We start from the raw sequence: 24,939 nt of genomic DNA, 5'->3' as shown, positions 1-24,939 counted from the left end.
TCCTTTTCCTGTGGTATGTTTATTTGAGATGTGTCACTAAATAATTTACATGATCCACACTCAAGGTGTTGCCAGGTAATTGAAATTAAACATGCTTAAGTAACCATGTATTTAAACAAATTTTGAGAAAATTCTATTTAAAGAAATTGCATCATACACCATTGCATGAAGCAGGGGACATGGAGCTTAATGCAAAGTCATCCTCATACATGCTATGTGAAAAAAAAAAATGTGATTTTCATGTACTTTGATTTATTATTGTCTTCCTAAACTATTAGATGGTCGGTTGTCACAACTCATAGTTAATGTGCTGATTCTTATTATCAAACCCAAATAAATCCTAGCTTTCTTGAAAATAAAACATATACTAGTCACAACATAATAAGCAAAAATCGATTACTACCCCTAGCGGAGGTCAAATGAATTGATTTTAATGTTTGGCTTTCAAGACAAGCCTTTGGATTCTCAGATGTGTTTTACATCTATCACTAGGTTTAGATATATTTAGAAATTTTACTGATGATAAAGTCAGCAGTCTGAATGAGTGAACTCGGATAATAATATAGACTTTATGCATAATGCTTTCTAGAGTAACAGCTTTCCACAAGGTCAAAGAAATGCTTTGTTAATTTATATTTTACCTAAAGTTTGCTAATTAAGTGGGTTATCTCTAGATACATGATTTAGTATAGTCTGAACAGAAATCTCTGATTCCAAAAGCAGTAAGTCTGAATGTTCATCCGTTGTAGAGAAATTCCGGTTTGCCAGTAAGTCTATGGTGTTAAATACCCAATTCCAGCTGCTGTAGGTTTCAGAATCAAACTAGAAACTCCTAAGAGAAAAATGACAGGACCATCACCAATCACCAAACAGCACACTTCTAAATATCCGTGGATCAAAGAGGAACTCTTAAGGGAAATGAAGAAAAAATACATTGAAATGAGTGAAGATAAAAACACAAGATATCAAAAGTTAGAGGATCCAGCTAGGCAGTACAGAGAGGGAAGTTAATAGTATTAAAAATACACATTATAAAAGAGGAGAACTCTCATATTAGCAACCCAAACTCCCATCTGAAGGACTTAGAAAAGGAAGAGTAAAATAAACCTAAAGCAAAGAGAAGGCAACTAATATAAGTAAATAATAATAAATACTAGTAATAATAAAATAAATAACAAAATAAATAATAATAATATAAGAGAAATCAAAGAAATTTAAAATAGAAAAACACAAGAGAAAAACAGTGAAACAGAAGCTAATTCTTTGAAAAGATCAACAAAACCAACAAACATCTAGCAACACGGACACAAAAAGTGAGGGAGGTAGAAGATACAAATACCTAATATCAGGAATAAAACAGCAAATATTACCAGAGACCCCACAGATATAAAGTGAAAAGGGAAAACTACAAAGAAAATGCATATATAAGTTTAATGACTTTCATGAAACAGGCTGCTTCCTTAAAAAAGCACAAACCACCACAACTTACTGAATATAAAATAGAACATTTGAACAGCCTTATAACTATCAAAACTTCCCTAAAAGCATCTCCAAGTCCAAGTGGTTTTAAAGGCGAAATCTCCTGATGTAGACAGAATGTTTGTTCCCCAAAAGTCGTTAAGTTGTAACCGAACCCCCAAGGTGATGATTTTTAGAGTGGGGCCTTTGGTTTGTAATCAGATCCTGAGGGCAGAGCCCCCATAAATGGGACTAGCACCCTTATCAAAAGGATTCCAGAACATCCCCCGCCCCTTCTGCCATGAGAGGAGCAAGACAACAGGAAGGTGCTGACTCCGTAACAGAACACCTTCACAGCAGACACCAATCAGCTGGCACCATGACCTTGGACTTTCCGGGCTCAAGAACTGTGAGAAGTAAATCTGTGTTGCTATTCTGCTATATACACTTAGCCACCCGAATGCACTAAGACATCTACCAAGCATATGAAAAAATGGACCTCAATTTTCCAGTCTCTTCCAGAAAGTAAGAAGCAGTTGGACAGCCTCCTTATGTATTTTATAACACTACAGTTACCCTACACTGTGGACTGAATTATTGCCTCCGAATTCATATATTGAACCCTTACCTCTCAATGTAACTGTATGTAGAGACAGGGCTTTTAGGTGATAATTAAGATAAAATAAGATCCTAGCCTGAGGTGCTAATCTGATAGGATTAGTGGCTTCATAAGTGGAACAGAAAGAGAAACAGACTCCCCCCCAACCCCTCCTGCTCCCAACATGCATTCACTGAGCAGAAGCCATATGAGCAATGGTGAGAAGCAGGCAGGTGTCTGTAAGCCAGGGAGAGTCCTCGCCAGAGCCTGATTTCTGATATCAGGTATCAACATCCAGAACTATGAGAAAATATAGCTCGGCTGTTTAAGCTGCCCAGTGTATGATATTTCACTGTGGCAGCCCAAGATAAGATACCCTGATACCAAAACCAGACAAAAACTTTGCAAGAAAAGAAAACAACAAACTAATAATAGTTCTCATATATATGGATATAAAAAATTTTAACAGAAAAAAAAATTAACAGAGTAAAAGCAAACAGAAGCAAAATATAACAAGGATTCTCCAACATGACTAAGTGGTGTTTATTCCAGGAATGTAAAAATGGTTCAATATCTGAAAATCAATCAGTATAATCAGCCATCACAACAGCCTAAAGAATAAAATCACAAGATCATGATAATCTATGTAGGAAAAGAAAAAAAAATTGCACATATGTAAACATCCAATCATGAGAAAACTTTCCAGTAACATATAAATAGATGAAAACTTCCCCAGCTTAATAATAGGTATCTTAAAAACCTACACCTAACATGGCATTTGATGGTGTAAGACTGGATACTTTCCCTTAAGACTGAGAGAACAAAGCAAAAATGTCTGGCCTCACCACTTTTATTCAACATTGTGCTGGAAGATCCAGCCAGAGCAGTAAGCCAAGAAGAGAAAACAAATGCATATGGATTAGGATGCAAGAAATAAAATTGCCCCCTCTTTGCAGATGACACAATTATCTCCATAGATAATGCCAAGGAGTCTAGATGGAAACTCCTGGAGCTAATACTTGAAATGAGCAAGGATACACAGTGAACATACAAAATTCGATTGCATTTATGCATACTAGCATTGAACACATGGATACCAAAATCAAATATTACAATGTCACTTGTAATCATTTTTTAAATGCTTAGCTGTAACAAAACAGATAGAAAACTATGCCCTCAAAACTGCTATGCTGAGGAAAGAAATCAGTAAGCAACTAAATAAACGGAGAAATATACCATGCTAACAAATTGGAAACCTCAATACTGTGAAGATATCAATTCTCTTCAAATTTATATGCAGGTTTAATTTTATTTCTATCTAAATACCAACAAGATATTTCGAAAGTACAGGCAAGATTCAACTAAAAAATGTATATTTAGGAGAAAGCCTTCAAGCCCTAATAGAATAGCTTAAATAATTTAAAAAAAAATAAAATAATTCAGGCTATTCACTTTCAAGACTTATTTTATAAATACAGTAGTCAAGATCATGTGGCAAATTAACAGATCTATGCCTCAATGGATGAGAACAGAGAACCCCAAAACAGGCCCACATAAACATGTCCAACTGATCCGAAGGTGCTAAGGCAACTCAGTGGAGTAAAGGTGACATGTTGACAATGATGTTGGAACAAAGGATGTCCACAGGCAAAAACAACAAAAATGAGCCTATACCAAAATCTAAACTTTATCTAATAATTAACTCAATATGGATCATAGATATAAATTTAAAACTATAAAAATTTTAGAAAAAACATAGAGGAACATCTATGACTAACTGAAGGATTCCTAGACTGGGCACCAAAAGCATAATTTATAAAGGAAATTGACATGTCAGACTTCATAAAAATTAAAAACTTTTTTGTGAAAGACCCCACTGAGAGGGTGAAAAGACATACTACACACTGGTAGGAAATATTTGCAAACAATGTATCTGACAAAGGATAACTGTCTAGGATATATAAAGAACATTAAAGACTCAACAGTGAAGGAACAAACAATCCAATCAGAAAACAGTCAAAAGATATGAGGAGTCATTTCATTAAAAGGATATAGAGATGGCAAATACGTATATGAAAAGATTCTCAACATTACTAGTCATTAGGGAAATACACATTAAAGCCACAAAGAAATATCAGGGCACACACATGCAGAATGGTCGAAACCAAAAGCAGTGACAATATCAAAAGCTGGAAAGAATGTGGAGAAAATGGGTTGTTCCTACATCGTTAGTGGGTACAACCACTCTGGAAAATAGTTTGACAGTTTCTTTCTTTCTTTTTTTTTTTTTTTTTTAGTTTGACAATTTCTTAAAAAATATATATATAACAACCAAGCAATTGCTCTCCTAGACATTTACCCCAGAGAAATGAAGATTTGTGGTCATATAAAACCTGCACACAAATGTCTATAGCAGTTTTGTTCTTAATAATAAAAAATTGGGAGCTGTGGTAACTAAAACAGCATGGTCCTGGTACAAAAATACATGCATAAATAGATGGAATGAAGTAGCACAGAAATACCCCCACAATTATATGGAAAATTAATTTTCAGCAAAGGATGCAAGAATATACACTGGGAAAAAGACAGTCTCTTCAATAAATGGTGTTGGGGAAAACTGAACAACTACATGTAAAACAATAAAACTGGACCACTTTCCTATGCCACATACAAAAATAAACTTAAAAGGATAAAAGATCTAAATGCGAGACTCGAAATCATAAAACTCCTAGAAAAAAAAAACATTGACAGTAATCTCTCTGACATGGGCCATAGCAACATTTTTTTTCTAGATATGTCTCCTAAGGCAAGGGAAACAAAAACAAAATTAAACTATTAGGACTGCACCATGATAAAAAGCTTTTGCACAGTGAAAGAAACCATCAACAAAATGAAAAGGTGACCTACCGAATGGGAGAAAATATTTGTCAATCATATATTCCATGGGGAGTTAATATGCAAAATATAAAAAGAATTTACACAGCTTAACACCAAAAAAATCCAATTAAAAAATGAGCAGAAGACGTACATAGACATTTTTCCAAAAATGACATACAGATGGCCGACACGAAAAGATGCCCGGCATCACTCATCATCAGGGAAATGCAAATCAAAACCACAGTGAGAATTTGCCTTACACCAGTCAGAACAGCCGGAATCAAGAAGACAAGAAATAACAAGTGGTGGTGGAGGATGGGGAGAAAAGCAACCCTTGTGTACATTTGTGGGGATGTAAATTAGAGCAGCCTCTGTGGAAAGCAGTGCAGAGATTCCTCAAAAAAGTTAAAATAGAAATGCCACATGGTCCAGTAATTCCACCAGTGGGTATTTACCCAAAGAAAACAAAATCACTAATAGACACTATGCTTATTGCAGCATTAGTTACAATGGCTGCGGTATGGAAGCCACTCAAGTGTCCATCAATACATGAATGGATAAAGAAGATGATGTGTACGTATGGGAGGGTTGTGTGGTGTCTGCGTATATGTGGAATGGAATGATATAAATGCACACACACCACACACACAAGCCATGGACTCTCAGTCATAAAGAAAGGATGAAATCTTGTCATTTGTGACAACGTGGATGGACCTAGAGGGTCTAATGCTAAGTAAGTCAGATCGAGAAAGACAAATACCATATGATTTCACTTGTATGTGGAATCTAAAAAACAAAACAAACAAAACCAGAAACAGGCCCATAAATCAGAGAGCAAACAGGTGGTTGTCAGATGAGAGGGGAGAGGAAAGATGGGTGAAGGGGGGAAAGGGGGGGATGAAGTTATGGGATGAATAAGTCATGGGAATAAAGGCACAACATAGGGAACATAGTCCCTGGTTGTTAATTGCGGGTATGGTGACAGATGGGAGCTGCACTGGTGGTGAGAACCGCATGATGAACAGACCTGTCAACTCGCTGTGTTCTACACTTGAAACTAATATAACATTGCATGTCAACTCTACTTTAATTTTAAAAAAAGAAATAAAAACTTGGACATGACTCAAAGGTAAATGGTTCACCAACTGTGGCACATCTATATCATGTATTGCTATTCAGGGAGAAAGAGAAATGAACTATTGACGGGCACCACCTGGATGAAACTCCAGAAAATGACGCGTAGTGGAAAAAATAAAGTCAAACCTTAAAGGTTACAGGCTATACTATTCCATTTTGAAAACATACTTGATGTGGCAATATTATGGAAAACGGGAAGAGGGTTGTTTTGTGGCCAGCGATGAAGGAGGTGGTAGGGGCAGAAGGGAAGTGTGTGTGGGGCTATCCAGGAATTAATGAGGGATTCCCATGGTGCTGCAAAGTGGCCTGTATCTCCGCCGGTTCAGTGTCAGTATTGTATGGTGTCACTTTTGAGAGGTTACCCTTGTGGGAATTGGGTAGAGTCCCCAGAATCTCCCTGTGTTATTTCTCACCACTGTGGAGAAATCTGGAATTACTTTAAAGAATTTAATAAAAACAATAGATTGGAGGGTTCGGGCCTGAGAAGCAGTCAAGAAAATGTTAACGGATGAAAATAATTAAACTAGTAAATAAATAAATAAATAAATAAATAAATAAATAAATAAATGAAAACCAAGAAAACAGTATTTAACAACCAAACATTCTCTCATTAGGTTCCAAAATTAAATTGAACAAAAGTTGTTGTGGATCATTTCATTTGGTCATAGGCCATTTGGAAATCTTAAATATTTATTTGCATAGGGTTAGACATCACATAATGTGGTAGCGCTTATTTTAAAGGATTTTATTTACTTATTTGAGAGAGAGATAGAGAGAGAGCAGAGGGAAGAGGCAGAGGGAGAACAGAAAGTAGGCTCTCCACTGAGCAGGGAGCCCAGCATGGGACTCGATCCCAGGACCCCGGGGTCATGACTTGAGCCAAAGGCGGACGCTTAACTGACTGAGCCACCCAGGTGCCCCTATGTAGTAACACTAATATAAACACAAACTTCTGCTACTGTTGTTGTTGTATCTAGTTTTATAAACTATTGTGATTTTGTAAGAGCAGCGTCAAACAGTCGTAGCTCAGATAAAAAGCAACAAGATGCTAAGAGTTCCAAAAACAAACAAACAAAAAAAAAAAAAGAGTTCCAAAAACAACATTATATGACCACCTTTTGAGAGCCTGGAGGCATTGATCATGCGTAGTTGTAGACAAAACGTGTACATGGAAGGTTTCAAATTTGAAATGGAACGGAGTCAAATTTCAGTACAAGAGAATGGAATCCAACATTGCTTGGGGAAGGGGAGAGGATGAGTGGATCCAGTTGACCAGAAAGAACATTCAAGAGCTACATGTGATTTCGGGGTTTCCACCAGCTGAGGACTGCTGGTGAGCGAGGGATGTCGGGAAAGGGCCAGTGACACACACTCTTCCATCTCTCTCCGAATCTGCCGTTGAGAACACTCTTTACTTCATCACTTATATTATCTCCACGTGGACCCTGGGGACTAAAGTCACCTTCCTCCAAGGAATACCTGTTCTGGGGACAAGTGGTCTCTCTTTAACACCTGGGAAATCATGGAGCTGTTCAAGGGTTCCCCTCAGTGTTGACTAAACAAAACAAACAACCCAGAGCCAAATTTCTGGCCTTTCCAAAGTGACACATGAATTTGTAGAGGGGCCTCATTTCAGATTCCATTTATTTGTATCCTTTGTCCTTCTTAGCTTGCTGCCCACCAGGGTGGTGAGACACCTCGATCCTGGGTATAACGAGCCAGAGATTAATAAAATATTAAGTTATTGAAAGCAAGCAAGGAAGAAAATAAGATGAGCTTCTGCATCGGCATTTCTATCACAGCCAGTCACCTACCATCTCAACATCTTACCTCTTCACACGCTGTGATGCAGAACACTGGTATTTCAGAGGATTGAGATTATAACAGATTTGGACCACGCTGAGACGGAATGAAAATCAATCCACAAATACAGAGGGTCCGTCTGCATACAGCATCTCTTCTGCCCTGATTCCGCCTAAAGAGACTAGGCTTTCCTCCGCATGTGCCTGCCTTGGGCAGCAGCTGACCCCAGGGGCTGGGCTGGAAGGGGGTCCATTTTACCCAGAAGATGAATCTACCCCAATAGGCTATGCCAGAGTCGGCCCTGGAGAAAACACTATCTCTCACATTCAAAGCATTAGGGGTTTTTTTTGTGTTTTTGTTTGTTTGTTTGGTTGGTTGGTTGGTTTGGTTGGTTTGGTTGGTTTGGTTGTTTTTTTTCTGGTGCCCTAATTGAATCATTTGCAGGAAGAAGAAGGGGATGGGGTATGAGAACAGTAACAAGAAAGCCATTGTATTCCCATAAAAGACAAAGTGTGGCCAATAGCAGTCCAGATACACCTCGCTCTCGCTCTCGCTCTCTTTTTCCAGTGATGTTTCCCGTGTCCTATAGAATCTCACTTGCTATACTTTCTGAAACTGGAAGAAAGTAATTGCATTTCACATGGAGCCATCTGGGGGAAGACAGAGCATGCCCGGGGGAGGGGAGTGGGCATGGGCGAAAGCAGGGAATAGGCCAGTGGCCGCACAACTGCATTCTTGCTGCACCCTCACCTGGCGGAAACAGGAGTCTCAAAACTGAACAAATTTATTCTGTTTCCACCTCTCAAGAAATGACTACGATGACCTGCATGGAGAAATAGATCCAGAATATTTCCACTCTCCTGTCATTCAAGACATTCGCATCACTGATACCAATGAAACAATCTTGAATATTGGACATGGTAGTGCTGAAGGAAAAAAAAAAAAAAGCAAATTCAGTGAAAAGCTAAATAGAAACAGATGACTGGTGTGAGTGTAGTTTATTTCCCAGAAATTAATGAGCAAGTTATGACTCCATCTAACAGACGCTCGCTCCTAAATTACACACTGTACATACTGCATAATCTATAGTGTTTGTGGTTTTAAAATATCAAATATCTTTAAAACTACAGTTTAGTTAAAATGTCAAGTGAATGCTTTAAGTAAATTAGGAAAAAAAAAGATCACTAACTTAAATCTTTTCTCAGTGAATGTAATTGCTTTAAAGAAAATCCCTGCAAAGCCAAATGTTGCCAAAATCACATTAATACTCCGTAATTGATAACATCACATTTCATGCCATATGCTAGTGTGGATATCCTCATAATATAGCTTATAAAAAACCTTGGCCTAACAGGCGGCGTGAGATTAGAATCATACCCTAAGAGTCAGCAACAACCTAAGAGATTAATGTATCCAATGTTTTACCAACTAAATGAATTTCCTCAGAAAGGGTCTCAGCCAGCCACCCAGGGTCTGTGTGAATGCATCAAAGCTGAGAAGTAAAGACCCCACAAAGCAGCCAATCACACTATTAACTCATAACTTAGAATTTTTAGAAATCTATCTCTTTCTATGATGCTCAAGTATTGGCCCCATTACTAGCACTTCAAATAGTTTTCATGCCATGGAATAAAATATGAGGCTTCCTGCTTTTCAAAAAAAAAAAATCCATGGTGTGGTGATTATTACTATTTGAAGACTTGGGTCTCTCTACACGTTTATTCGGAGCCCGAACATAACTGTATGTTTAGTTTGCAGTATAATACTGGGTAATGAGGACCGAATCTTTATTGATTCAAAATATTTCCTGGACATCTACTAAAAGTCATATTCCGGATGCACCCACATTAGGCCTTCAAGGAGGTCCTAGTCTAAAGTGAAGGATAATAAAATACTTGGAATATTCTGGAAGTAAATCAAAGTAATCCACCTAGATGTCTCACAGCTGCCAGATTGTATGGAGGGGATACAGAGCTGGATATAAAGTTCTTGGCAGCCACTGAATATTCAACAAAATACGAAATCTGTGATGTTCTCCGACATCATTAAATTTCTTTTTAATGTCTAAAAAATAATAATAATAAAAATAATAATGCAGGATCTCAGACAGGTAGACACAGCCCCCAAGTTAAAAAGGTATGCAGTAAAATTTGGGGGAAGAAAAACTGCTTTCAAAATTATCAAATGATTATTTAATTATAAGGTAATAAAATTGCCTTTAAATAATGAATTATTTTGTCATAGAAGTAGCAATCTTACAGGCACCTCTCAATGCAGCAGAAAACCTGGGGTTGACTTCCAGGTGGCAAATCCCTATGTTGAAAAGTAAGAGAACAGAACGTATTGTCGGTGGATCCCATAGTTTTTTGTTTTTGTTTTTTTTGTTTTGTTTTTCTTTTTTTTTTTTTTTTTTTTTTATTTCCAGTCACCAGGCATCTACTTTGGAGTCACCTATTTGCTGGAAGTGTTCGGAGGCCATGCATTGGAACGTGCCCGGGGTTGGCGGTAGGGGTAGGACCACGTCCCTTATGGGAGCAGAACTGTAAAGTAGGAAGTAGCATGAAGTGACATTCGCTGTCAGCTCTGTCAGCTCCGTATTTTGTGGAGAGGAGAGGGGGGCCCGGCCGTGCACAGCGCCCGAGCCCACACGGAAACTGGGCTCACCCTCCTTCCAAGCCAGTGCTCAGTCGTCTCAGGGCGACTCATCCAGCGGGATAAAGCACCCACAGGTTCCTCTTTTTTCTCCCCTTCACCCTCCTTTTTTCCCATCGAACCTTCATCTTTGCAGAAAGTAGCTACCATGGAAAGGAAGGAGCAAAGGATCAAGCTCAGGGCTTCTGCACAGACTCTGCAAACTCAGAGCATGACAGCCCCGTTTATTGTTTAACCTGTCTGGGCGTAGAGCTCGGGCCACCCACAGGAAATCTGAGACACTGTGGGATCATCCCGCTTCCCTAGGGACTTGTAGGTAATGGTTTCCTGGTCTAGGAGTGAGGACGGTGTGGGAGCAAGGAGCCACCTGGAACACAGGTATGTCCCTGATAGAACCGGGGTGCACAGGAGGGCCCGGGGAGACTGACTGCCCTCGCAGGTGGAGCCCCGAGGGGCGGCACCCTCGTGAGGAGCCCCTCATGCCAGGACAGGCCGGGAGCCGAGGGGTCTGGGTGCCAGCACAGTACGGCGTGTGGAAGCCCGGACACCTGTCTGATGACACGTCCGAGTGGGTGGGAGAGCACCTGCGAGCAGGCCTGGGCGTCCTGCCCACCCTCCTGTAACCCGCACAGGCTACAGGTCAGCTCGGTCAGCAGGAGGCGGGTACCAGGGGGTGCCTCTACCCTTGGGGCGGTGGGGTCACACAAGGCCCTCGGATCCACACACTGTCTAGAGAAGCGGGGGGCAAGTAGGTAAAACTTTGAAAAGACGAAATCACACACACATACACACACACGTACAAACACACTCATCCTTCCACTCCTGCACACACGTACCCACCTCCACATACACCCACCATATACACACTCTCTCATCCACCTACACCCACACACAGCCACACGCCCACCCGCACATACTATCACATGTACATACACAAACATGCCCACCCACTCCACACACGTGTGCGCACACGCACGCCCTGTATGCACCTGCACGCACAACCACACTGAAGTGGGAGGATCTTCCTAGATTTCACCACATGAAAATTTCTGTCATCATTTGGAAAGAGACCCTGTAGAAATCACCATAAAATCCAACTTAAGAAGTTAGCTATTATTGTCACATCTTACCTCGTGGCCTTTCAGAACAATGCCTATTTTGGGGTTCTGCTCAACATATCACTTATTTCTAATGATTAAGATAAACTACACAAATCCACTCACAGTATCAATTCCCGTCATACCTTTTATCGTAACGCAGAGACCGTAGATACCCACACGCAAGCTGTTGTGTAATTCCACTGCTGAAGACGTATGTTGGATTTTAAATTCAGGGACCATCAGTTCATTTCATCTTCCTTGGTCAAAGACTGAATTAAATACCTTATATTTTCTTGAAGATTTTCAAAATTCTCTGGCCTCTTCGGTTGGTCATACGATTGGCCCAGCCCGAAGATATTTGAAGAAGCTCCCATGCTTGATTACGACTGTACCATACTGGACTGTATGCTTTATAGTTAAGAAATTAAATCCTGCTTTTACATTAAATAATTCCGAGCGCACATGTGGTACGTCGGCACCTCCTGTCTCCCCTTGACACGCTCTCCTCACATCTCCTGAGCCTGGTTTAGCTTAGGAAGAAGAAAGTTATCTGGCCATCTGGTTTTTATTACTCTAGCTCAGCCCGACCCTGAGTTTCTAACAACGTTAACTAGTGATTATTAGTAGACCGAAAAAGAGTCCATCTAGAGGCAAAGCATGTCGTAGAATCCTGCATTTACAAAGGCCTAAGAAAGGACTTCACGTTCACTTACTCTCCAATCACTTAACAAGGAAAACACAACAGAACCGGGAGCACAATCAGCCTTAACAAAGGAGAGCCAGGGCCTCCTCAGTAAGACACCCACCTCTCCCTGATGAGTCAAGACATCTTTGCCTATTCCCTGGCGCTTACTAGGATTTAAGTCATTCGAGGTGGCTTGTTATCTGCCTCCTAAGTGATAACACAGGGGATGCCAGGGGGGCTCAGCGGGTGAGCGTCTGCCTTTGCTCAGGGCGTCATCCTAGAGGCCCGGGATCGAGTCCCACGTCGGGCTCCCTGCATGGAGCCTGCTTCTCCCTCTGCCTGTGTCTCTGTCTCTCTCTCTCGCTCTGTGTCTCTCATGAATAAATAAATAAAATCTTTTTAATGTGATAACACAGAAGGAATGACTAAATGATCTGCTGGTGTCATTTTGAAATAACTTTTCATGCCCATTTCAGGAATAAAAATTCATAGGCTTAGTGGATATATGCATTTATATCTTCACATCTAAGATGAAGGCACATACACATACACAATAGTGTGTTGTCCTATAATAAGCCAGAAACTTTCCCCATAATTTATTTGATAACATGCATACGTCCAAACTACTTTAAACAACATCCATACTCCAGAAATTCCAGGGCTTTTTTTCACATCTGTAAAAATTGACATGTATATAGAGCACAGAGCTCTTAAAAACAAGAATTGAAAGCCTTGAAAACACACAGAGTTGATGACTTAAAGCATATTTAGCTTTCTTATAGAAAGTTCTGTGCAAGAGACCGATTTTGCTCCATTAAAGGATCATACCTGCCTTACATTAATATATTTTTTCTCCTACATTAATACATTTGGCTATGTTTTGAAAATGTTGTGATGGGATCCTGGGTGGCGCAGCGGTTTAGCGCCTGCCTTTGGCCCAGGGCATGATCCTGGAGATCCGGGATCAAATCCCACGTCGGGCTCCCGGTGCATGGAGCCTGCTTCTCCCTCTGCCTATGTCTCTGCCTCTCTCTCTCTCCTCTCTCTGTGTGTGACTATCATAAATAAATAAAAAAAATTAAAAAAAAAAAAGAAAATGTTGTGATATTTCCTGTAGCCTTCTTGATAATGACAATACACTGTTCAATGATCCTGATAACTATGGTTTCATTGCTTTTCCACAGCTCCGAGCGCCTGTACATATAGATCTATGCCTGTGTCCACACTGCCCCATGTAGAGGTACAAAACACAGCTCTACTGGATGAGGAAACATCCCCCCGCCCCCGGCTTCAAAATGTTTTATACCTAGTGGCTGAGATGGACTTTTGCCAATTCCTTCAGGCAATTACAAAAAATAAAGAGGTCTTCATAGCCTAATTTACAGAATCCAAGTTCGACCAGAGCGTTGAGACTTGGTGGGGCTCATTTCATTGCAGAAGGACTGGGTGTGCATTGATGAAGGAGACGGGTGGGCTACCCGGGAGGAAGGCCTGAGTTCACAGAGGAGTGGCCTCTGCCCTGGGTGCCCCTGGGGTCAGTCCCCACGCGTCCAAAGGAGCAGAAGCTCCGGGAAGACAGGGGGATGCTCACTGGGGCCCACGGCCACCCTCTGAGATCCCAGCAATGCACTTGATGAAATAACCCCATGAGCCCCTCCCATCAGAGAGGGAATAAAAGGATAAAGGAATACAATAAATCATGGAGCTATTTGACAATGCCGATTGTCCTGGTTCCACAAGACCCGCCTCTGTGCAAGAAGTCTGTCCTGCGTGCCCCCCTCTGGTCTGCCAACCCCGGGGCAGGACTACTCGGGTCAGTGGGAAGCCACCTTGACCCCAGGACAAGGGCACAGGTTTCTCACCCTGTGTTAAACGCTTTGGAGGAAAATTTTTCGAAAATCACATTTCTTGTTCCGGTGCCTAATATTTTACAGAGAGAGCAATTAAACCACACCATTTGCTTTCATTTACACCTTACCTTCTTAAGAGGTTTATGCCAAAAAAAAAAAAAAAAAGAAGAAGAAGCCTCTCAGTTGGCACGTACCACTGCTCACATCCCCACCACTCTGTAGGTTACCTGTTCCCAGAATCCTGAGCGGGCTCTCATCCGGTCATGCTGACTTAGTGCTTGCGATCCCTTATCGCACTAAATAAAAATTTGCTCCTGAGGGAGCTCAGTCTCTCCTCAAGCGCTACTCTAATCAAAGTGCCTCTGGAAAAAAAATAAACTTTCCCCAGATCGCATTCTAAACAAATTTGCCAAGAATTAATTCCACTGATCCTCTTTTTCTACCAATGCATCAAGTTATTTTGAGACAGTTATTTCATAATTACAGTGTCTGTAAGACACTACTGGAAACAAAAATCTAAGCAGATTTGGCCCCAAAGCATGAAAGCACATCCTCTTGATGTTATACTCTATTATGACAATAGAGAGAGCATCATTTATAAATAACATTAAAATAGTAACAGCATTTCCCACTCCTACATATGACTGTTAGTACTCTACTCCAGCGTTCTGGACCCTTCTAAGCTGTTAATGGCATTTCCACCTGAGTGATAAGGATCCATAAATTGTCTTTCTAGTGCAAAATCCATTAGTAGGATATTTCTGTCAAGATCTTTTCAATCTGTTTTCCCTCAGATATGCCACTTTTCCATGTTAGGATAGTGGATAAGCCCTGTGCTACTTCAGAATACCTCACAGGGTTTCTGCTTGATTCTCTCATCTGAGGCTTAGGATATTTAATGCTCATGGTCCTTAAAGAGGAGGTGAGGCCCTAAAGGAGTCCTGGTTGGCAAGGGAAGGGATTAGGCAATCATTCCCTAGAGTTTACTCCAGTCTCAATCACTGTGAGGAAATCATTCAAGGACCTGAAAAAGATGTGCATATTTATGTATTTTACTGGGATACCTGACATGGAATAATTTGAGATTGAGATTTCAGTCTTGATTGTGAACCCAACTTCTGCAACTTTGAAATTCAAATCCAGTAGTTGGGTGGAATCCATGGCATTTAAATTTACAGGGGGACAGAGACGGAGAGACAGAGAGACAGAGAGAGAGAGATTAGAACTCCTGACCCTAACAAGGCATAATGGCCCTGTCCCATCACGGTCTCCTACCCTCCTACTCTAACTCTGTGGAGCGACTGCCCAGACGACGATCCGAAGCTACCCAAAAGGAGGAAAAGAGCAGAGAACCGGAAGAATCTATGCATCTTGACACAGAAACGAAGACACTCTTCTAACAACTTGAAAACCAAGCTTTTTTTTGATGAGTCTGGTGTGTACTAGAAACACGGCATAGGCTTCCTGAGTTCAGAAAGGACGCACACAAGAGAAGGTTCTAGGGAAATCAGCGTTGCTGATGTCATGGAAATTTCCATGTCATGGAAATAATAAAATGTATACATCCTTTTTATATATTTCAAACTCATACAACAGTTGTGTAAAGGGTAGTCATTCCAAATCACCATTGTATTTTTTCAAAGGTGCCAAGGATAACACACGCCCTTACATGTCTCAGTGTTCTCAGAAGACCTGTGGATACTCCTACAGGCTTTGGGTAAAGCTCACAAACTAGACCAGACACAGACAGGACCGGAATCTAGAAACTTTGGCTCCTTGGAAAAGAAATCACTTGTATGAATAAAAAGCGACTCGTAATTATTTTTGAAAAATCTTGGATAACAAAACTTTAACAAAAAAATGTCATCGAATGGCTTGTCGGAGAACAGCAAAGTCCCAAGGACCTTGTCATTCCTGGCTGGTGGCTGTGGCCCCAGGGGGAGCACAGAGAAGAGTGGGGCTGATCTCGTGTATTCAAAGGACTGGTTGCAGGAATCCCTGCCTCCAGCGCCAAGTGATCATTAGATGTCAGGACGGGTTTTGTCCTGAGTGGATCTCCTAGAATTGGGTCACAACAACCCCCCAGCGGTGACCCCAGCTAACCCTTATGGAGCATTAACCAACTGCCCCTCACTGTTCCCACTTCACAACCTTCACGTGAAATACTTAAAATAACGACCATGTTGGGTGAGTGAGGACATTAAGCTTCAGGCATCTTTAGTGACTCATGTAGGACCACACGGTAGTGGTGCCAGAGCCAGAACCCAACAGGGAGGGGCCCTGGGGGCGCAGCGGTTGAGCATCTGCCCTCAGGTCAGGGCGTGACCCCTGGGTCCTGGGATCGAGTCCCACATGGGGTCCCCGCAGGGAGCCTGCTTCTCCCTCTGCCTGTGTCTCCGCCCCTCTCTGTTTGTCATGAATAAATACAATCTTGAAAGAAAGAAAGAAAGAAAGAAAGAAAGAAAGAAAGAAAGAAAGAAAGAAAGAAAGAAAAGAAAAGAAAAAAAAAAAGAATCCAACTGGGCGTCTCTGTCCCTAGAGCCTGTGTTTTGAGCTCTGGCAACATGAGGGATTTCAAACTGGGGTCCCCGGGACATAAATACTGAGCCGTGAACGACCAAGAACCCGGCTTCCCTAGAACAGCGCAATATTCCCGCGGATGGTCAAAGTATTGGAATCATTATGGACACCAGTGGTCGAGGAACCGGGCGGCCAAGAGTCGGGGACATACTGAGGGAGAGGCCCTTCCCCGCGGGGCTAGCCGGCTGGTGCAGCCCCACCTGCGGGGACGGTGGCTCCCGGCCGCGCCCGCCCCGCAGCACCCAGGACCGCAGCACCCGCAGCACCCACAGCCCCCAGGCCCACAGCACCCACAGCCCCGCAGCACCCACAGCACCCCAGCACCCACAGCCCTGCAGCACCCGCAGCCCCGCAGCACCCACAGCACTCCAGCACCCACAGCCCTGCAGCACCCGCAGCCCCGCAGCCCTCGCAGCATCTGCAGCACCCACAGCCCTGCAGCACCTGCAGTGCTGCAGCACCCACAGCCCCCCAGCACCCGCAGCCCCACATTACTCACAGCCCCGAAGCACCCCCAGCCCCGCAGCACCCACAGCTGCGCAGCACCTGCAGCCCCGCAGCACCCACAGCCCCGCAGCACCCACAGCCGCGCAGCCCCGCCGCTCCCGCCGCCCGGATGCACACCGACGTCCTGATGCGCGCAGGCTGCAACCCTGAGAGGCAAATGGAATGCAGCCACTTGTCTTTCCTTGGCTTCAATCTCCTTAAAACGCAAAGGGACGGGTCCCCCTATTCTTACACCCAATCTGTCCAGCCCTGAAAACGCCCCCATTCCTGCCCCGGTAAGTAACCAGGCGAGATTCCCATCTTCTGATTGGACGAGACTGTTCCGCGGCCCCCAGAGCTGGCAGCCGCCTGCCCCCTCACCAGGTGGGCACACGGTGGAACGTGGGGGCCCGGGGAGGGGAAACGCAGGCAGAGGCTCAAAGACCGCGGGCGACGGGAACCCCGGGGCCGCCAGCGGAGCCCGGGAGCACAGTGAGGACAAGGGGCTCCACCTGCAGGGGCCGCGGAGCCCGGGAGGACGGTGAGGACGCGGCACTCGGGCCGCGGAGCCCGGGAGGACGGTGAGGACGCGGCACTCGGGCCGCGGAGCCCGGGAGGACGGTGAGGACGCGGCACTCGGGCCGCGGGGACCTCAGAGCCGTCCGCGACCCCGGCTCCGGGAAGGGCGCTCACCCGCCGCGCCTCAGAGGCAGGAGCTTCTGTTCTTTCGCCAACAGGAGAAGGGGGTTCAAGGCCGGGTGGAGAACCCCCAAACGTGAAGCTGTAGGGCCGGAGCCCAGTGTCGCGTCTCGGCTGCGGTGCTCGGAGCCCGGCGCGCTGGGGGCCCCGCGTGTCCCGCAGGCACGAGAGCAAGAGCCCGGGGGATTAGAGCAGAGCAGGGACCGTCCCCGCCGGAGCCGCGCGGCCCAGCAACCGCTGCTGCTCAATACGACGGTGCGGAGGACCTCTTACCGCGGCCGAGACAGGGACTTGGGGTTCTCCAGTCTCGCTGGATGTCATCAAGCACGCGCTGTCCTGCCTGCGACCCCTGCCCTCCCCGTCAAGGCCCCCATCTCCGGGGCCCACCCATGCCGGGGTGTCCCCACCACCCATCGCCAGGGTGTCCCCACCACCCATCTCCTGGGTGTCCCCACCACCCATCGCCAGGGTGTCCCCACCACCCATCGCCAGGGTGTCCCCACCACCCATCTCCAGGGTACCCCCACCACCCATCGCCAGGGTGTCCCCACCACCCATCGCCAGGGTGTCCCCACCACCCATCTCCTGGGTATCCCCACCACCCATCTCCAGGGTACCCCCACCACCCATCGCCAGGGTGTCCCCACCACCCATCGCCAGGGTGTTTGCATCGTTAGACCAAAACCTGAAGCTTCAAGCCTGGGAGCGGCCTTGCAGGGCAGCCAGCAGCGAGCATGGAGCTAATGGATTTCGTGGGGCCGGTCACAGGCTTCCAGGGGAGCCCTGAACCCCAGCAACCCCCCAGTCACAGGCTTCCAGGGGAGCCGCTGAACCCCAGCACCCCCCCACCTGGCACCCAGGGGCCCCGTACCTCCAGTCAGGCCCCTCTGCTTGGAGCGCGAGCCTTGGGCCTCCCGCAGCTGCAAGGTGACCCTGAGACCCTTGGCGCCCGGGCCAGCGGCTAATGAGCAGCAGCGTGCGGCCTGCCCAGGGAGGGCCAGGTGTCGGTGGGGAGACATCGGGGCTCCAGATGGTGCCCAGGGCAGGGGGTGTGTTTGCAGGATGGCCGTGGGCCCCAGGCAACTCCCCAGGGTATGTGCCTGCGGGGCCTAAGCCGCCCTCCCCACACAGGTGCTGGCAGTCTGGAGGCCGCGGAGGTCCAGGATGCGCCAGGTGGCCTTGGGGGCCAGTGCTTGGGACTGTCGCCACCATCTGGGTGCTAGCCTCCGCCCGGCGCGCCCTTCCACGTCTTTCTAGCACTGGGAACACAGCGAGTGAGTCCCCACAGCGCAGCTTGTTAAGCTGGAAGGCCAGATCATGAGCCCTAACAGATGGAGGAGCCCAGTTTGCAAACAAAAACCCACACGTCCCACCGAGGTAAACGTGTTCTTCATTTCACCATGAGGAATGCAAGTCATGGAATGTGAGAGGCGGCGATTTCAAGACGTCAGTTTTCCAGAAACAGGCTGCTGGCGGCACTGGTGGTTGCCTAGGCCGAAGAGCATCTCGCTGTAGAAGAAAAGTAGTGACCTGAAGGGTGGATTTTAAGGTTCACCTTGCACTAGGGTTTGCTTGGTCAGTGCGCGATGGCAGCGTGGGCCTCCCCTATTACAGAGGGGAACTGCCTGCCCTGCTAGCTCGGTGGCACAGGGTGGCTCGCACGCTCGGGACATGTGGCTCCCTGGTCCCCTCGTCTGCCCCCCCAGGCCATCTGACTTCGTGGTTCTCCAGCCACGAGTCCACGGAGGTTCCCCCAAGGTCTTCCCGCTTGTTATTCTTTTTTTTTTTTTTTCCACTTGTTATTCTATGGGATGGCTCATCATCGAAAGAAAAATGTTAGTTTCTGCCCAAATTCTTGCTGGCACTTGATTTTGGAAATGACAAACACGAGCAAAACAAAGCAACACTCTGCCCCTGACAAAATAAATGATGGATCAAGATCTCAAACTGAAGAACTGTTTTTGAAATACGAATCAGGAAAATTAATCTTTCAAGTAGCTGGCTGATGAGGGTTTAGTTATAGAGAAAAGTCTAAGTTGGTTTTAAAGGGGCAATAAGTTTTAGGGCATTTCCAGAAAGACTAGAGGTCAGCGGTGCAGAAATTGAACCACGTTTTCTGGTAATGACGAAATTATCCCGAAAATTGGAAACACAGTCACAAAAAAGAAATACTATGGCATTTTTCCTGCAAAGATTTCTTTCGCCTGGTTCTGTGTGTATTGCTGTGATTCTGTGCACGTATGTACTACAGGTGTGCGCTACCTGGAGCAGGAGTGAGGGCGGCGCTCCAGGCAACATCCTGCAAAGTTTCTGTAGACTTAGCAAGGCTCCGTGCTTGGGGGACAGGAGAGGAAGAGAGGCACGGGCTCTCCTGTGTGGCCGAGGAGCAGGGCGATGGACCGTGGGCCACGGGGGACCCCGCCGCTCACCTGCAGGGCGGTGCGGGTCCACACGGGCCGGCCAAGGGGCGGGGAACTCAAGAGCTTCATCGGAGAATCCAGCTGCCAACAGGAACTCGATCCCGCTTAAACCAGTTCTCCCAGAGTTTTCTGTATGTTTTCTCTTAAATTCTCACAGAAACACACTGAGACAACTTCTCTCCCGTGGAATGTGGGAAAGGATTCATCCAGCGGCAATTTGTGATCGCACCTAGCTCATCTGGCCTCCAAATTGGTCTTTTTCTATCACACTCTGTTCCATTCAATTAAAAAATCGAGTGTGCTTATTCATTTAGGCATTGCTAATAAAAAAATCATACACATGCAGATAGTTAGATTTTTCAAGAATGTCTTCACATAATCTTGCCTAAGCAGTTGGACTTTTTAGAGCGGAGTTTCCTCAGATCTCAGGAGCTGTTTTGTGCCTCAGTCTCTGTGGATTTAGAGCCTCAGACAGCACCACCTGTCCAGACTCTGGCCTCTTTCCTACCTCATCCCTTTCCTACTGAGGCACAGCGCCTGATAATAAAGACAGCTGAAGTTGGTGGACACTGAAACCCAACCCATTCACGGCACGCTGAACGCACGTTGCCAAAGATAGCAACAGACCAAAGCCTCACTTCTGTAGCACCTGCTCTAGGAAGAGGCAATGAGAACGTCCCAGCTTGATTCACATATTTTACTTTCCATCTCTAAGCCAACAGGAGTTTGGGGAGCCCTGCAGAGAGACTTTGTGCATAATAACGTCCTATCATTTTATACCCACATTATCCCATCGAGGACTTAGTATTTACTTGAAACTCCTGGAGATTGAACCACTTATGCAAACTCTCCTGGCCTTCATACTCCATTGAGCTTACCTAAAATCACCTGCAAATATTTGGCTACAAATTAAACCCTTCAAACAAGCTCACTTCCTTCATTCACAAGTCACTTTAAAAATCAAAAAGGCTGTATTATTCAAGATCTAATTCTTGGAATTGAGGGATGTATTATCTGAAATTCTATTGTGGTCTCTTAAAAGCATTAAAATAGCAAATACTTGTTCTAACAGGGCTTAAATATGCATAAGCGACAACAATAAGATGCTTAAAAGTTTCCATATATAAATCAATATGCATTTCTGGACACTTCATCAGCCTTAGGCATTTGGGGCACATTTTCATTTTAGTGCTAAATTACATAGGATGTTCCCTTCATTGATCTTAGCTTCTATGAGTCTCACTGTTGCTATCCTAATTTCATTACCTTTTTATGGGTCATACCAATTAATCAATTAAACACAAAGTCAATCATTTATAGTCTCCTCAGTGCTTTGCTAATTCTTCTCTAATTTTTCAATTATAATTTTTAGACTAAATGGAAGAATATTACTTTCCTTAAATTAAAAACAGCTGAAAATTAGAAATAACTTTTTACCAGGGCCAAAAACTCATACAGCAATCAACATGTTCAATGTGTTCTTTCCAAATTAAGAAAATTGAAAAATGCGTATTACTATACAATTTTGGGTAGTATTCAACTGTCTCACCTAAGTTCATTACTTAATAAAATATTCAAAAAAAAAACAAAAACAAACAAACAAAAAAAAAACAAAAAAAAAATATTCAATAGTTTGGTGATTATTTTCATTTAACTTCTTTATAACAGCCTTTCTAATTTTTCTGTCTTTTCACATTTGAATACGGAGCTAAGAGAGTTACATACATATATACTTGAAAGTGTATATGCGAAGTGTTTATATATAAACTTATATTTAAAAGAATATATTTTAACTATATTTTTCCTTGTGAATGTTTATTTATTCATCTATTTAAGGTTTTTTTGTTGTTGTTGTTTTTTTTGTTGTTGTTGTTTTAAAAAAGAAGGCAGGACGTGCCTGGGTGGCTCAGTCAGTTAAGGGTCTGCCTTCAGCTCAGGTCATGATCTCAGGGTCCAGAGATCAAGTCCTGCCTCAGGCCCTCTGCTCAGTGAGGAGACTGCTTTTCCCTCTTCCTCTGCTGCTTCCTCTGTTTGTGCTCTCTCTCTCTTTCTCCTTCTCTCTCTCTTTCTCAAATGAATAAATAATATCTTTAGAAGATAAAAAAGGCAGCATTGTGAGGCAAGTTAGAATAAAGTTATGTGGAAATGCAAATCATAAAGGCTTACATCTACTAAAGGCAGGCCTCAAGTTTAATACCATGTTTCTTTTTTTTTTTTTTTAATTTTTTTATTTATTTATGATAGTCACAGAGAGAGAGAGAGAGAGAGGCAGAGACACAGGCGGAGGGAGAAGCAGGCTCCATGCACCGGGAGCCTGATGTGGGATTCGATCCCGGGTCTCCAGGATCGCGCCCTGGGCCAAAGGCAGGCGCCAAACCGCTGCGCCACCCAGGGATCCCAATACCATGTTTCTTAATAGTAAAGCAAAGAGAGAATATGAATCAGCTCTACATTATTGATGAGGAAGCCTAGACCCACAAATGTTGACTTGGACAAGAGAAGTGAATCCAAGCTACAAAAATCAAAGGAACTCATAAAAAAGGCCATCTTTTGAAGGTAATAGTTCAGTATAAATACAGGAGAACTCCAAAAGTTTCATCAAATACAACTGTGGTCAACAGTTTATGCTTGCAAATTTCTATAAATGGATTAGTATGATGTCCTAGACACATTATCAACCTCAACATTTCTACATATTTTTATATTTCTACATATTTTAAGATTTAAAATCTTAATGTAAACATAAATATGTGTAAAATAGCAGTAGTCAACAGTTCAAATCACAGTTTTGATATTGGAGACATTCTTTCAGAAATGCAATTTTGTGTAACTTGTTTTATACTAATTTAGACATTTATTTCAAGATTTAAAATGCAGAAATCCTTTGACCCAAAAGCATAATTTCAAAAATGTGATCTATAAATACACATGCATTTTGACATTTTATAGATACACACACACACATATATATATATATATATATATATATATATATATATATATATGATACTATCAAGGCTTTGTTACTATGACAAAAAATGTGGAATCTGCTTAAAAGTCCATTAACTGGAGAGAACTTAAATAAATGATAATATATTTACACCCTGATTAAACAAATAACATGCAGATGGACTATTTCATTCAGATACTGAATTGAAATCTACTTTACTAATTTGAGGTATAACACAGTTTGGCCTGATAGTAGTGTTATGCAAATACTGTACAGTGAATAAATAATAAAAGAGTGAATAAGGAAAACAAAAACAAAAACTCTCTGGATGACATCAATAAAAAGCTTCTGTACAACACAGGAGACAACCAACCAAACTAAAAGACAATCTACTGAATGGGAGAAAATATTTGCAAATGATATAGCTAGTAAAAGATTAGTATCTAAAATATATAGACAGGTTATAGAATTCAACACCAAAAAACCCCCAAATAATCCAATTAAAGAATGAGCGGAAGATATGACCATCCATTTCTCCAAAGGAGACATCCAGGTGGCCAATGACACATGAAAAAGATGCTCAACATCACTAATCAAGGAAATGCAAATCAAAACCACAAATATATATCACCTCACATCTGTAAGGTGTGAAATGCAAATCAAAACCACAAAAAAACATGTGTTGATGAGGATGTGGAGCAAACTGAACTCTCTTGCACTGTGGGTGGGAATGAAAACAGGTGAAGCCAGTTTGGAAAACAGTATACAGGCTCCTCAAAAAGTTAAAAATGGAATTATCCTACAATCTAGTAATTCTACGACTGGGTTTTTACCTAGAGAATATGAAAACATTAACTGAAAAAGATACACACCACTATGTTTATAGTAGTATTATTTACAAGAGGTCAAATATGGAAGCAACCCAAGTGTCCTTCAATAGATGAATGGATAAAGAAGATGAACACACACACATACACACACACACAGATACACAAAGGAATATTATTCAGCCATTAAAAATAAAGATATCGTGCCATTTTCAACAGTAGGGATGAAAGTAGAGAGTATAATGCTAAATGACATAAGTCATTCACAGAAAGACAAACACCCTATGACTTAACTTACATATGGAGTTTAAGAAACAAAATAAACAAACAAAAAAAGAAACAAAATAAACAATCAAAGAAGAAAGTGACAAACCAAAAAACAGATTCTTTTTTTAAAAATATTTTATTTATTTATTCATGAGAGACAGAGAGAGAGAGAGAGAAAGGCAGAGACACAGGCAGAGGGAGAAGCAGGCTCCATGCAAGGACCCTGACATGGGACTGGATCCCGGGTCTCCAGGATCAGGCCCTGGGCCAAAGGCAGGTGCCAAACCTCTGAGCCACCCAGGGATCCCAAGAAACAGATTCTTAACTATAAAGACTTGATGTTTACCAGACGGGAGTGGTTGGGGAGATGAGTGAGGCAGCAAAGGGAATTAAGAGGACACAGACTGTGATGAGCCACTGAGGAATGTATGGAATTGTTGAATCACTGTATTGTACATCTGAAACTAATATAACACTGAATTTTAATTGTACTAGAAATAACAAAATAAATACTTTTTTAAAAGTGAACAGAAAATCAAGGACAGAACTC

General features: G+C 43.2%; 1 protein-coding gene across 1 annotated transcript in view; it reads right to left on the bottom strand.

Moving 5' to 3' along the window:
• CSMD1 (CUB and Sushi multiple domains 1) overlaps positions 1-24,939 on the bottom strand; it is a 1,877,909-nt gene that overhangs the window by 1,308,431 nt on the left and 544,539 nt on the right. The gene's annotated exons all lie outside the window — the stretch shown is intronic.

This window comes from Vulpes lagopus, chromosome 4, assembly GCF_018345385.1.
Source record: "Vulpes lagopus strain Blue_001 chromosome 4, ASM1834538v1, whole genome shotgun sequence".
NCBI classification, from domain to species: Eukaryota; Metazoa; Chordata; class Mammalia; order Carnivora; family Canidae; genus Vulpes; species Vulpes lagopus.
This window is presented reverse-complemented; position numbering and strand designations above follow the sequence as displayed.